General features: G+C 41.2%; 1 protein-coding gene and 1 long non-coding RNA gene across 2 annotated transcripts in view; one reads left to right on the top strand and one right to left on the bottom strand.

Moving 5' to 3' along the window:
• chst8 (carbohydrate (N-acetylgalactosamine 4-0) sulfotransferase 8) overlaps positions 1-15,980 on the top strand; it is a 150,999-nt gene that overhangs the window by 66,258 nt on the left and 68,761 nt on the right. The gene's annotated exons all lie outside the window — the stretch shown is intronic.
• On the bottom strand, positions 1,325-15,632 carry LOC115387141 (uncharacterized). Its single transcript, XR_003931343.1, has 3 exons — positions 15,487-15,632; positions 7,492-7,496; positions 1,325-1,338 (listed from the first exon to the last, which is right to left on the bottom strand). It is a non-coding gene; the product is annotated as an uncharacterized LOC115387141 (long non-coding RNA).

Consider the following 15,980-nt stretch of genomic DNA (forward strand, 5'->3'; position numbering starts at 1 on the left):
ATAGCTGCAAGTGTCTGATTTTGTACTATGATAATCTGTTCTGCACCAAAGGCGCCGTCCCAGAATGAAGAAGCACGTTTCTTTCAAAAATAACATCAAAAGAAGCAATCCATGGCATACAGCTGTATAAAAATGAGTCCTCCATCATGTCGCACCTTCAAGTGTGATGCTGTGAGGAGAGAGTGGATTCATGCTCGAACACAGTCCCTGTGTTTTGTTTTGTTTTTGTGTGTGTGTGTATGTGTGTGTGTGCTGTGATTTCCTTAAAATCAGATCATTATCGTAAACTCTGCGGGGATGGGCCCTGCTCCTATCTCTGTCCAGTCACACTAGCTTTCTTCTGAATTCCCTTTCAGCCCATTTCTCCACACCCCTCCACCCACAGCTTGTTTATTGCATTCATAGCGCTGTCTTTGATTTTTGCGGGGCAGCGACATGACACATCAGCTGCCAGTGCATTGTCGAGATCACTCTGTCACACGAAAGGCTGTCTGGCTGGCTTGTTTGTTTGCCGCTCTGCTGAGACAGGCGGGTATAGCGCCGTCCGCCTGCTTGGCTCCCATCTCACACTCGCAACTAGAGCAGTCTTCCCACATAAATTGAACCCCATACCACGAGCTTGTCTCTGCGAAATACGGCCACGCTGCCTCACAGTCTGTGATTTATCAGGGTCAGTCTCTCACGGCTCGGAGCCATGCACAAAGACCTGAGTATAATCCTGCTCTTACCCACCCCACCTCATTGATGCACCAAGTTTGTGTGTGCAGCGCTACACACACACACACGCATACAACCACACACACACACACGCACATGCTGGTGCATGCCTGGGTCAGACTACAAGCTTGCTGGTATGAAATTGAATGGAGCTGCTCGTGTGCAGGAATCAATACCTGGTGACAGACTGGTGTCTTCATAAGGTTTGTGATGAAAACTAATCTTTTGGATTGATTTATATGCAGTTTGCAGGAAGGATTTGATGAGAACAGACAATGAGATATAGCATTAAATTTTAATATGCTACAGGATCTTTTTTTTTTTTTGTAACAGCAAGCTTTGTCTGCATCAGAGGTTGGATGGAACTTGAAAAAGCAAGATTCAAAGGATGCTCAGGTTGACAAACCGAAACACTGACTGGATTAGATAGTGCAGATAATCCAATATGTACAAATATATCCATCCGTCTGTCTTTTGCATCCTCTTCCTCCAGGTAAAGGTCACATAGAGCCAGGGCCTGCACAGGCTGACATTTGGCGAAAGGCCAGCAACACCCCGGACAGGTCGCCAAACCGTCTCAGAGACACACAGTAACCCATGCACAAACACACACATTCACATCTACATGCTCTTTTAAAGTCACCATTTATCAGGCATGTCTTAGGGTTATGGGAGGAAGAAGAAAATCCATGTGGACACAAGGACAGCGAGCAAAACCACACACAGAGACTGTTTTCATCCCAAAATACATGCATATATGAATGGGTCTGCAATTTTAGAGTGACATTTGAAAGAATAGTAGCAAATATTGTTCAATATTGGACAGTGGGAGTTGTCATGTCCAATGCTTAAGTGCTACATTGGATTTGATGCAGCAAAAGACTCACTGATGAGAAATTGTGCAGAAAATAACCACTGTCTTGTTTCATATATGTACACTTCTGCAAGTTGTCAGTGCAGTCAGCACTGAGCATGATAACCAACCCCGTGACTTTGGTTTGCGAGTGGTGGCTTAGCAATAAAAGGCACCCAGTGTTTCGCTGGTTTAATGTCTCTGAACGTGCAGCAGCAGCAGCAGTAGGATGTTCCCTCTGACATTGCACTCGATTACAGGATTGTCTCATTTTCCGCAAGTCCTCCGTCTTAGAAAGGCAATCTGAATTTAAAGTGGAAACAAGAGAGATCACCACAAAACATAAAACTACTGAATGGAAAGATGATGATTGATGGTTTTGGAGAAAAATAATAGTTTGCCATCCACGAATGATAGTTTTATCATTTCATTTACATGTTTCTGCTGTGTTTAATGACTTTTCTCTTAAATATGAACGCATGTTGACATCCACCAAAAAATGTGTTTTGCTACATCTTCTATGAGACAAAAGCACCACTGTGTTACAATCTTAAAGTCATGCACAGAAACTAGCTTCAGGAAGAGAAATAAAATCTAAGTTTGGTGTAAAAAGTTTATCACCAACATTCGCTGTTCATTTATTTTTTTGTGAAAATGGATACTTCTTTAATTTCCCCTGTAGGCAAGAAGCTCACTCGGTTGGTTAAACGTCTCGTTTCTAATTCACTTATTGCAGTATACATGGCGTCATCTTTACATTTTGCACAGTTGACTTACCATGAATAGCCTTTTTCACATGAATGGCCAGTGAGTCCGCAGCACATCGCTCTCAGTTGCACGTTCAGAACGTCTCCAACATTTTTTCTTTGTATGGAAAGTCTTTTTCATATGTGTTCATGTAACAAGGCATCACTTGCTCTCGCCAACATAGGAGTATTTGATTCTTTCAGACTTTTAGCCACTACTCCTTATTCACACACACACCTTTATCTTCTGGCCTTTTCTGTATGGCTGCAAATACCAATATGAAAACTGGAAGGTCATTGAATGAGTGAATTTTCTGCTCGCTATACAACAAATGAAGCTGCGATGTGACAGTGACTCATTTTCCATTATTTTTCCAAGCCACTGGCAGACCCTCAGTCAAATCGGAGAAATCCCAGCGTTTCTCCATCCCTGTGATTATTTGTTTATAGCCTTGCAGCATTGATTATTTCTCCCGCTCTGCCTCCGCACCGTCCTCCTACAGTGATCAAATAGCTGAAGGAAAGACAACCACACCGGCCTTACTCACAAGCCTGCTGGCACTTCGTGATTATCTGCAAACCCGGGTCGACGCTGCACAAAGCAGCCTGATTACCACCTGACCGTGGGCCACCGCTTCAGCATATGGATGGCTGTGCGGCCTTTGAAGTCGCAGGGAAAACCTTTTCTCTATCTTTTTGCCCATTTTCTTCTTTGTTCCAAACATTCTCCTTCCATCGAATGTGTGTGTTCTTCAATATAGCTTCCTAAATGAGATTTCCAGAGCTTTAGTCTCATTAAAGCGAAAAGTCAAGCTCTTTTTTTGTTAAAGAGCGTTAGCGTGTTTCAGGCACATACTTAAAAGTAACTCAACACTTGAGCTCATTAACAGAATTTTTTTTTTCTTTAGAATTAATTAGGCCTTTTTTCCCGTCAGCTTTGGTTACACTGATAATTGTATTAGTTTTCTAGAATGAGAGCCGTGGGCTTTGATTCATGCTTGGAGCAGAGTGCCACATTAGAAGTCCAGAAAGACATTGAAGAATAGCAGTGACCTTTAAGACCCGCCGTATCTGAGAGTTTCTGTTCATTCTTACACCTCAAGACTGACTCTTTACGGTCACCGTGTCACTTCAAAGGTTGATAGCTAGAGAGAGAGAGAAAGAGGGAGAGGGAGGGAGAGAGTGACATCCAATTCTAAAGGGCCGCTGTACCTGAAAAAGCAGGAGAGAAAAGGCTTGTCGCTTTTTGATTCTTCAAAACACTGCTTGCCACCTGAAAAACGCAACACTTCATTTGCCGGGGTGTTAAAATGTAGCTTATCAACCCTTTTTTCACCATCAGAGCCTTTTAGAGATCCTTTCTTTTTTCTTTTTTTTTTTTTGTTTTGGCCTTGGTAGCAACCAGTAGAAAATCACAGATCAACTAACAGCTACAAAACGTTTGTACAACTGTGACAAGAAAACAGGAAAAGGTAATCAGGAGAAATAAACTATGATTCCTAATATTTTCCTTGAACTGTCAGCGGTCCACTATTACAGTAAGTTCTGAGGCACAGGGAGAACATGAAGATTCCACACATGCGGGTTGAGGCCTGCTTATTCTAAAGGTGATGCTGAAAAAAGTTTGGCCACTCAAACAAATGACGTGAGCAGAAAAACTCCGCTCACCCGCCACCCCCATCGGGGGTGAACTGTCTTCTGCTGTGGGGTCCACGAAGTCTTGTGTGATTGGTCAGATTTTTCTAGTTTTGCATTCCGCCAACTCGTAAATCAGAATGGATGCCGCCTCCGTCACTTTTTGTTTTTCTCAATACCAAACTGTCCTCCTCATGTTTTTCTACCTCCTCCTCCTCTTTCATCAACTTCATCACTACATTCCCTGCCATTGTCTCACGCTCTGGATATATAGTGGGAGAAGTGTTTCTGCGGTGAGGGGGCGTGGCCTCCAGCTTCTTCTCGGAGGATGAGATGTCTAGAGTGAAACGAGGTTTTTTCTGCTGCTGGCTGACGCCAGGAAGCGAACTCTGTTCTTCATTTTGGAGTATGAACTGGGCTTTATTGTCACAAACACTGAATAATCTAATCTAATTTAATCAATTTTTCATATTGTGAAAAATAGGGGCGAACATTTCAAATCTGCTGCGAATGATGCATCGTGGGAGTTTTCAGTCTGTTCAAAGGCACAGTGCAGATATTGCAGGTCAAAGTAATCAGATGGCAGGAAGGATGGCAAAAAATGAAGCACAGAAAACAACATTTGGTATGGATCGTAATATTATATTTTGTGAAGCTTAAATATCACTTTCAATCGTTAAGACGCACCTTTCTACATGATATTGAGCTTTTTTTAAATATGAAAAGGACTTCATGGAATTGAAAAGTAAATTGGATGAATATTATAGATTACATTAAATTTAGAAAATGTACATTTATTCTTTGAGTACAATTTATTCTCTTAATGTGAAATATTAATATATAAGTATTAGTCACTGGTTTTGGAAAACATGACTCAGGCACACTTATTAATGCTTCGTGATAATCAAGACGCTTCAAGACACGTGAGAATCGACCCATGATTTCTTCACAGTGAGGCAAGTGCTGACCGCCACTCCACTGTGCCTCCCGCCCTTTACAGGATTGACATTAGTGATTCTATCTTGAGTTGAGATTTCTTTTTAAAGTAATAATTAGAAAAGAAAATTAAGTTAGATGATATAAACGCTTTGGAGATTGTAACTACCTGAAATCAATACAATGCAGCGAATGTATTTCATGATTAGATTAGCTGGCAGATGAAAAAGAATCGAGTGTGTCTCCAGATGACTCTTTTGATGTTAGAACAGCAGGATTCATGTCGACACGGTCCTTGCTTCCATCCATTTGAATGGTCATTGCCTTATTCATGACTACTCGTGGCGCCGACCTGTTAATAAAAAACAGCAGCCAATGAAAACCACAAGCTGCGGATGCTGATTATTTCATCTTGGTCAGTAAGAGATTGTTTAAATGAGTTTCACTGGGTTTGATTTGGTTCTTTTTATGACTTCCAAAATGTTGTGTTTCCATTTTAAAACTGCTTTCCACTCAGTATTTCATCACCACAGGTACTTGCACTTAAATCATCAGTATGTTTGGAAGCACAGGTGGCGAGTCGTGTGCTTCGGTTTCATGCTGGCATTCAATCTGTTGCAATATTTTACAACTGCGGATGTTCGGTCTTGGTTTGAACTTTGAGGTTTGGAGAGGAAAATTTTGCAGTGTTTGAAAGAAAGAAACAATGTCGTGAAAGACAGCCATTGAAATCAGATTTTAACAGGGCTGTTGTGAGTAAATGTTTCTTTAAAAGCTGTGTGATGAATTCAGCCCATGAAAACAAAGTCTCTGCGTGGGCCAGTAAAAGAATGACAAATATGTTCCTGTATTAATGCTTTGTTTCCCATGAGGCGAATGTATATCCACGGTAATGCCACTAACACAAGTTCTTTTAATAAATTCTACAGTCTTTATTGTGCCTCACTGCACATATGGCAGTTTAAAATTAATCGTCTGTTGTATCATAAAAGGAAAACACTGTGAAAGTACCGTGATGTAGATGAGTTTATTAACCTAAAGCAGAGAGCGAACTGAGGAGTTCCTCGTTTCATCACAGAGGATGAGTTTTAAGTACCGTTTCGCACATGGCAGCAAAACTCAGAAAGCATTTTTGAGCCGTAAACTGTAACTAACGTCATTTTTTCAAAGCTTGTCTGAAGCTATAAGGATGCAGTGGGGAGTACTTCGAAGGCTGGACTTGGCCCATCGCGTTGCCCGGCAGGGCAAGGTCAACTCCTCTTTGTTCTGTATCGAATGCCAGCTGACAAGGGAAAAACATGCTTTTCTGTTCCAGTCACTTAAAACAGCAGCCATTCACAGATTAAGTGAGTTACTTCTTTTTTTGATGATGCAACACTGAGTAAATACTTCTGTTCTCCAGAAAAAAAAATGGAACTTTTCTTGAGCCTGCTACTATAAGTAGTATCTATCTATCTATCTATCTATCTATCTATCTATCTATCTATGTATGTATCTATCTATCTATCTATCTATCTATCTATCTATCTATCATCTATCTTGCCTTTCTCTCAAAGCTTGACAATAAGGCTGAGAACATTCTTAATCGCTTACCTGATTTACATGAAATAAAAATTGAATACTTTCACCTTCAAATTCAAATTAACATCACACATTGTAGATTGGTTGTAAAAGATTAAGACGCTGACATTTTGACTGTTGAATTGTTTGCTGTCATCATGCAAAGATCTTAAAAGCTTGTCAGGAGAATGGTTGTGGGTGTCTATGTTAAATATATTATTACACATTACAGTGCAGGAAGCTATTCCCAGTAAGTTATAATAAAAAAAAAGTCTGCAAGAATTATCAACCAAATGACATACAGTCATGAAAAGTTTCCAGAAACGTCCATTTTGTAATGTAGTAAATATCTCCCACAAGTGCTCATGTTCATGTCCATATATTTAATATAAATAAACTTCGTGGGTCTGACCTGTGGATACATCTTCAGTGTATTTATTGTGGTTGTTTGCGTCCAACACAGACTGACACTCTTTAATTGGACAGATTTAGATTGAACAGTTATAATAGCCACCTTTAAAAGCTGTGATGGGAAACTGGGCTTCCTCAAGACTTGCAGAACGCTCTCCTCTGATGGCTTAATTACAGTAGTGGCAAACAGACTGCAATTTGTGAGGAAAGCAGAGGGTAGCGTGTCAGGAGGCATATCAGATAAATAAGTCATTTAGTAGGAGGAGATAAAAATAATTCTGGTTTCCAGAGATTTGGCTCTTTGTCTCCTCTTCTTGGTTAGTAGGTGCAGCGGATCCAGATTGGATCCACTTCTTTAATATTATGAACATACATATTTTCAACTCAGTTGTTCTCACTTCTACCTCTTTAAGTGACTCAATGCACCATCTTGTGGCGCAGACTTGCATTTCAGGATAAACAGGGTTGGGCAAACTGATTTTAGACTATAGCAACAGTTCATCATTAATTGTACATCAGTTATATCAGCTCTAATCTCAAATAAGACAGAAAGAACCCCACACAAAAAAACAGACAGCATGAAATTAAAAAAATGCAAAAGCACAATAAATCCTACATGTGCCAGTTGCAGACCCTGACTAGTATCTGTCAATAATCAAATATCCTTTTTGCCAATAGATTTATAGTTTCATCCTAAAATGAGCGCTTCTTGTGAACTGTGTGCCACGTGAATGTGAGCTGTTTTACTTTGACATTTATGCGATCATGTTCTAACTTTATGCAATGTACAGGGGAGCTGGAGTTTATCCCACCCTGAGACCAGATGGGTGTGCATCCCTTCTGTCCTGCCAGTAAATCGAACCCTACTGGGGAATGGAAATGTCACTTCCGTGTCATTTGTTTGACAAAGGTTGCTCCTTTGTAGAGAATCAAATGTTTGATTGTTGAACATGACTATATATCAAAGTTGCCTTTAAAAGAAGTCAGTATGAAACAAAAACCATTCTTACCTGAACATATTACAGCACGGGGCGTCTGACCTCCTTCTGTAAAATCTCCTTTTGCTTCATGAAGGAGGGAATGTATTAGTATGAGAGACAGCAGCGGTGACATTTCCAGGTGTCTCTCCCGTTGGAGGCGAAGCAGCGAAGCTAAAGGATTTAATATCTTAATAGAATGATTCTTATTTATATGCAAATAAAAGCTTCAAACAACCAAAAAGAAGAGTTCATACTTTGTCCACAAGTTTCTCTCATTGTTTCTCGCCATACTAGCTGCAGCATGCTATTTCCAAACCAGCAAAGTGCCAGAGAGCTGTAATGGGTGACTTTTTGCAACATTAACTATTTATTGGAATTCTGGGCTGCACCTTCAAAAATCCCACTCACCCCCCCTCGTACACCTCCACAACCACCACTGCATGCCATCCATTATCCTTGAGGAAGAACAATGCATGGATGTGAACACAAATTCCAGGAGAGGATGAATTCGAGTCCATTTTTCTAACCTGGCAATTCATTTGTCATCCTCGCAGCCTGAGGAGCGGCTGCTACCTCCCAGGTCTCTGATTAAACAGGAGAGAATTAATAACAGGTGTCTGAGGACAGGGAGGCTCGGCCTGTTGAGAAAAAAAAGTGGCTTCTTTTGAAGGAAGGCAAAGGAATAAGCTACAATCTGCAATTAGCGTAAAAGATCAGCAGGTATTTTCAGCAGGCATATCATTGTGTCACTTTGGCCTGAGCCAGTGGATCGTGAGGCTGGTAGATGTAAGGATTAAAGTTTAGCTTGACTCAGCTACATGAAACTATTTGAAATGGATTAGATATATTCACTAATGAATGTTGTCCTTGATACAGTGTCAGACGTCTCGCCGCAGACTGCCACAGAGAAAAGGTTGGTGCCGTGGCCTCTCACAATAAATCTACAAAGACATGATTTGTGCCTAAACATATTTTGCCCTTTAAATGCATCAGAGAGGGAAGAAAAAGTAGAACGCTCAAGGTGCGCGCTGGAAGCCAAGGTAACGAATTCAGGAGAATCTTTGATTACCTCTAATGTGGTTATAGGTAATGGTGACCTGTCTCTAAGGAGCCAAGCCAGAGCTAAATTATATTTCAAATCCATTAAACCTTACCTCAGATCCATGATTTGCTTCCAGCAAGCAGCTACCCAGGGCAGCGGGTAATTGAATTTCAAACCCAAAGCCAGGCAGCAGATAGGCCCCAGAGCTGAGTCCTCCGCATGGGGTAGAACACTGTTATGCATAAGGTCTTGATTTATTTGTGCCTATCAAATCTTGTAATGGGCTGCTCCCTGCCTTGGAGAGGCATAACCCCATTTGTTGAAACAATGCTTATGTTGAAGAACTAGATGGCTTTGACCAACAGACAATTATCACATTTAGGGGATTTAACTCGACTCAAGCTGAAAACGTCTAAAGAGGATGAAGGCGCATGCTTATTTACACCAGTGTGAACAAAGCTACGGTATTTTGTACTTTGATGGTCAGTTCTCCTTGACAAATAAGGAATGCCAAACTCTTATTTTTTTTAATTATAGATATATGCATATATGATATATGATCCTATTCTAAATCATCACATTTCATTGGCTATTGCTAATTTGATGATCAAAGAGGAAGGTGTTGAAAATTGGGTTTGGAGATGCTGTGCAGTGGGTGTTGAAATAGAAAACCCTCTCCACAATTTATTCAGCCTGGTGACAAGCAGACTGAGCCCTAACCTTGATGTGTCTAATTGCTTACAGTGGGCTGAAGTCTCCGGGAGCCTCTGGACAGTTAATCGGAGGATCATGCACTCAGAGAGAAGTATTGGCTCCTCTTTCTCCTCGCTGTCATCCCTGCTATTTCAAGGCATCCCTCACTGTGGAGCCGAGGCAGACGACACCAAACTCGATAGGGAATCAATCATTAGACCAATTTACCAATTAGGCGCATTGTACTCTATAAATAAACACACCGCAGCCTTCTCATGCTCTGTCCTCTGACGTCCCGTCTCTACATCTAGTCTGGCAATTGTGGAGCACGGGCAAAGATCGATCAGGGATCTCTGGGATACTTTGTTTGGCGGGGAGTTATCTCATCCTTCTTGAGTTGCCACGATGGACGCTAGATGCGCTTTAATATCATGGTTGCTTCACGGTGGTTGCGTGTTGCGGCATTATGTGATCCAAACAGCTATTCAGATCATGTATGCAGCTTGTCATACAGCTTGTGTGCTCACTCCGTGTTTAATGAGCATCCACCTCTATAAAAAGATTTGTCCATGTGTACGCCGTCTTAAATAATGTAAAGATTATCCCGCGGGGTCTCTAAATTACAACGCCACAGAAAATATTGTTTTGTATATGCATGGATGTCCTTTAAAACATGCACGACAATTCAGTCAGGTAGCATCTAAAATGTTTGGTGGCACTGGAGTTAAGATTTAAAGACCTCGTGTATAATTCATCACGGAAAGAGAGGCTTTGTGATGATACAACAGCTCCTGGCATCGTCACCTCCCCTGGCAGGCCGTCTCCTGCTCTCAGCCTCGATGCTGGAGCTGCCGCTGCCGCCGCTGCTGCTGTGCAGCCTGCCAGTGCTCCTGCATGCTCTACCCACCTGTCACCATGCAGAGAAAAACATTTCATTCACACCGAAGATTCATGTCACTAGCTCTCGCTGAGAACCGCAAGCATTAACAATAACTGTCAAATCACTCGGTTTTTTTTGGGGGGGGGGAGAAATATCTACAGCTCGCTATGATATCTGCCTTTCAAAGGGTACGCACACGTAGACAGCGGATGTCAGAGCTGAGATCACTTCATTTAGCAAATGCAGCAATACGTACATGAGCTGTCTTGTGGTATAGGGAAGCTGAGGAATATGAGAAACCACGAATAAATCCCAAGTGTGAGGGAATGAAAGCAGATCTGGACATACCCAAGTTCATGGGTTTATGTCAGGCAGGATATTAAAACTGAGCACAGCTACAACCTGGCGAACAGTGGACTATACAGTACCTGAGGAAATACCAAGATATCAGCTGTAGATTCCTTAAAACATAGAAGGTGTCACTTGGAGAGCCTCATGCTGTTTGCAAGAGTTGGTGTTCTGTCAAAGTAGAGTCTCCATTGGAGCTTTCTCCCAAGTTTCCCTGGCAGATTCTTGAATCAAACCTTTCATCATGTAAACAGAAGACATGCACAAGGAAAGCAGGATTCATTGAGGCCACATCATTGTTGTTTCGATGGGCCTGTGCCCATTGTACACACTTTGGCAGTGCACATGGATCAGCTTGTTCTCTGACTAGTCTGCAGTTGTGTGCTGCCAGCATCAGTGTGTAGCGCCTCACAGGCCAGACTACGCTCCTCACACAGGATTCTGATTCTGTCAGAGACGTTTTATCCTTGTTTAAACATCACTGGTCACATGCTTGAGTAGTGCTTGATCAACTTTTGAATCATTGGTCCCGTTAGAGGTTAAAACGCTGTGATTATGTAATTCCATGTTTACTGTGCCCCTAAAGCACATGTCATGTTAAAGAAGTACTCAATGTTATTCACTTCATCTGCCAGTGCTTCTGATGTTTGTGGCCTCTGGAGGCCTAAAGTGAGCACTCAGGTCCAGTGCTCCATGAGGATGGTGTGCACATGCTATCGTTTATTGCATATAGCAAACTATTTTAGAAGTTCTTTGTCATGTTAGGTCAGGCTATTAGAGAAAACCTGTACAATACAGCACACAATGCACCATAAAGAGGAACTGCTCTGAGAGTCTTTCAGCGCCAGTGTTGCTTCGATGGACGACCTCCCAGAAACTGAGTGCATTCCCAGAATAGAAAAAGAACTGGTTATTGACTCTGCAGTACGCCCAAGTGGGCTTCATGATTTAGTGCAGCGAGCCGTCAACTCTCGGAGCAATGTGCAGCAAACAAAAAACATTTTATCAATATTCCATCAGGCAGGAGCCCTCTCCCTATTAATATAGTGCCCAGACAAGTCTTAGCACCTCAGAAGATGGTGCATTCAGACAGCAGTTGCCCCGCAGCTTTCGGGACAGTGTGGAATTAAATGCATTGAACGCCAGTTGCCATGCTTTTTTCTTTTTTTTTTTTTTTTTTAATATGTCATTTTTCATTTTGTCACTTGTCACTGGCTGTTTCTTATCAATATGGAACATGCACATAGATGTCAGTGTGCAGGCATTCAAACATAGTCTTTTCTCATCAATACTTCAACAATATATGGATATTCTTGCATCAATATGTGTGATTGGTTTCGCCTCGGGGCTCCATTCAGAGTCACAGTCAGGGAGGGGAAAATGTACCATAGGGGCACCGTTTTTACAAAGTGTAAAGTATCAGATAAGCCAGCTGTCATTTGTAAGAGCTTGTTAAACTCTGTGCTGAACTTGTTTCAAGCTTTTTGAACTCCAAATAGAGCTATTGTGGGTGTTTGTCTTCTACATGATGGAAAAAAATCAAATTGAAGCACACACTGATGTGAAAAATCCTTTTATATATACAGTACTTTTTTAATCTCATCTATTAGTTTAAAAAATTTCTGCCAATGTCAGTGAATATAACTGATGCAGTCGTGCTTTCCAGAGTCTTAAAAACAAAGTTATGGGAGATGCTTTAATGTTTTAAACGTCTCTACCTCTGCATTATTCATATCAGCTATTTAACATTTACCCAGAGTGACATAAACTGAGTGCAGCAGAAAGGTGAGTTAAAGGATGGCATGAGGGATGAGAGTGAGGAATTAAAATGTGGAAGGAACAAAGAGAAAATGGAGACGTGTTGGCGGCTGAGGGGTGTAAATTCTTTCCCTGAAGTGGGAAACAATTATTTGTTCATTTATTTTACTGAGCCAATGAGAACATATTTGTTTTGATCGTAAAGACCTGATCGGAGACGCAGGAGGTTATATAAATACACAAATTCTGAGGCTGGTGAAAGCAAAACAAAATACAAGAAAGTCACTATAATTGCTCCATATTTTTGCCATATTTTAACACCAAGCTTCTACTGAGTTTTCACACAATTTTTCATTTTCATTACTATTAATTCTACACTTCTAAAATTAACTTTTAGTTTTTAGAATTTGTCTTAGAAGTGTGCTCTGGAAGTAAATATGAACATATAAAAAGAATGAATGGATTTAATGCTTAATGCAATTAAATGAGTTAAAATGGTTTGAGTGGTTGTTGAGAAGAGCACTGCTACTTTTGCCCTGAATAGCTTTTTGACGACAGTACTGTTAACTTAGTTTTTGCGCTCAAGTAGAAACTTGAAGTCTTTTTACCTCCCCTGGTCCTTCATGGTGCGACCACATAATTGCAACCAAAGCAGGAAATTCTTTTATGATCTGGTTCGCGTTCATACTGAAACTGTTAATCCATATCCTAAACCACTTTATCCAACTTAGGTTTATGTGACACAGAAGTCAATCCCAGCTCACTACGAACAAAGGCAGAGAATACACGTCTCACAGTCACACATATTCACAATCACATTGACATCTGAACGGTGTTTTTAGAGACACCAATACACTTCACATTTTCAGACTGTTGGAGGAAACCTAAGCTTCCGGGGTGGGGGGGACACTCTATCCGACATAAACTTTGTATAATCTCACTGAGGCACATATAGGTACATATTCAGTATATTAGGCAACATTAGTCTCATAGCTAAAACAACCCTGTCTGGTGGCTAAAAGCAGTCCAAGCAATCATCAGGAGTCATAGCTGTGGTTGGGAATCATCAGTTTCACACACCGATGCAGATCTGCTGCGAGGACACAGCAGCCCTGACACCTGTCACATCGTGAGATTAGTCTGGATGCTCAGGTTGTCTTTGTGCATTCAGCGGACCATTCCAGTGTTTAGTTTCAGGTGGATGGAGACTCTCTCCTCTCCTGGCTGAATTCAGATGACAGGATTCATACTGCAGTTAAAAGGAAATGTTTTAATAAAACCAGCCTGACAAGTGAAAACAAAGTGTGAGTGTAAAGGAGGTTGCAAAAATCCCATTATATCAATAATTTAAAAGGCAGTTTGCACTTTATGTGAACAAATTTGATTATCAGTGTACTTTTTTATCACTGGTGCAGAGTGATACTAAAACTGTGTGTTATGGCTTCATTAGGCATTTATGATCATTAATATGTATCTATATGATATGAGCAGGCATAAATCAACTTAGCTACTGAAACCGAATTACAAAAAAAAAAAAAATCCTTCATTAACTCGATAAAAACCACACACTTTATAAAGGTAGGATTCATGGTGTGGCTATTGAATCGCATTTATTCACTCTACAGGCGTTGCTTTGAGTGTGTCCACCCCCTCTATAGCTTAAAAAACTCTTTCATTGTGCCAGGAGTTCAACATCCTGATTGAAGCTGTGGGCTGAAATGAGAAAACGTGATATGTGCCACACCTCCATGTTACTCCAGCCCGTGTGAGGCTTACTGCAAATTACTCGCCCGCGCTGTCACAGCTTGATGATTGTATTTATTTCACCGAAAGCCAAAAAAATAAAGTACACTCCAAGCAAATTGTATTGGCTGTTAATGACTGACTCCAGTGGATATTGTCGCTCACAGAGTTATAGCGCACACCAGCAGTGTTTTTTACTGTGTAATGCTGCAGTCAGCCGGTGCTGTAAGGCAGCGAGTCTGAAGCGTAATTTGCATCCAGCTTATTTGGCTTTTATGCCTCTGTTTTCTTTTCTTTTTTTCCCCCCCTTTTCCACAGGGGAGAGGGTTTCTGTAGTGAAATCAGCACGGTGCTGCTCTGTGAAGGGACACAGAATGTGTGGCGCTGCTTGTGTTGTGGATTATGATATTCATCATATGGCAGCTTGCCATTAAACGTGGTGTGGTAATCCGGGCGGCCCGCTGTGATAAGTAGATGCTGCTGCAGATGATTGCAGCCCAGAAGAGAGAGGAGTTTGCTGCTGAAGCAGAGCCCAGTCCGGTCGCCTGCGTAAGCAGAGCAGAGGGCAGCAGAGAGCACCGTGATGAGAACCCTTCAGAACAATCAGGGAAATAGATTGGCACTTTACCCAGAGAGGAGAGTCCTGACTTCTGATCATCACTAAAGTTGGTCAGCATAAGTCAGAATAATGCAACCGAAATTAAATGTTTTGTAAATAAATTGCTGTAAATTTGAAAAAAAAAAATGATTGAGGAATTACAATAGTGTTGATGAAATACCTCCTTTTTGTTGCAGGAATGACGAATAGGTTCATAAACATTTTCCTCATTGAAGTAATTTCCTAATTGGAGGCATCAGCAACATCATGGTTATTAGTTTGTGTGCACAGCAGTTTATGAAGGGGCATCGTATCCATCCTACCAGTGCTTGTATTCAAGTTTCTGCTTGCAATAAAACTCATAAACCAAATCTCATCTTTCACCAGTTTGTTTGGTTAAACATGTTCAAACTGCCATATTGATGAAGTAAAGCGCCATAACAAATGTCATTTATAAAACCCAGCCTCATTGTGAAATGACATTAATAATTCAGTTCCCTCTATACATCCTTATGTATCAGTGGTGACAGGAAGCAGCTTGTTATGATTTTAAAGTGGTTTGTTCCTGATTAAAACAGACACGCACACACTCACATGCATGTCTTTGGGTTTTGGGACCAAGTTGGAAAATCCAGGAGAAAACTCCCTGCAGACATAGAAGAAGCATACTTGAGTCTAGATTCGATTAGGACTCAGATCCTCTTCCTCTGAGGCGTTGGTGCTCTCCACTACACCACCGTACTGCCCTCAGGTTGATTTCCAATCACTCTGCTAAAAGTGTATCGGAGCTCAAGGGCCTCAACAGCGACACTCACACCAAACCCCTGTCATTGTACGAGCAACAAATAGCTCAGTTAAATTGCTGCAAGGTCACAGTTTGCTGATGTTCTGGACTAGATTGCAGTTTGTCTAAAATACAACTTGAAAAAAAAAAACAAAACATACAGCCTCTTGTTCCCTCATGAGAATCAGAGCCAGGTTTCCTGGAACAAAGCTCTGACGTTGATGCATCTGTTCCCCACAAAATTCACCCCTTATATACTCCCTGCTTCATTCTGTCTTATTCCTTCGTCATGATGA

The sequence above is a fragment of the Salarias fasciatus genome, chromosome 1, assembly GCF_902148845.1.
Source record: "Salarias fasciatus chromosome 1, fSalaFa1.1, whole genome shotgun sequence".
Taxonomy (NCBI): domain Eukaryota; kingdom Metazoa; phylum Chordata; class Actinopteri; order Blenniiformes; family Blenniidae; genus Salarias; species Salarias fasciatus.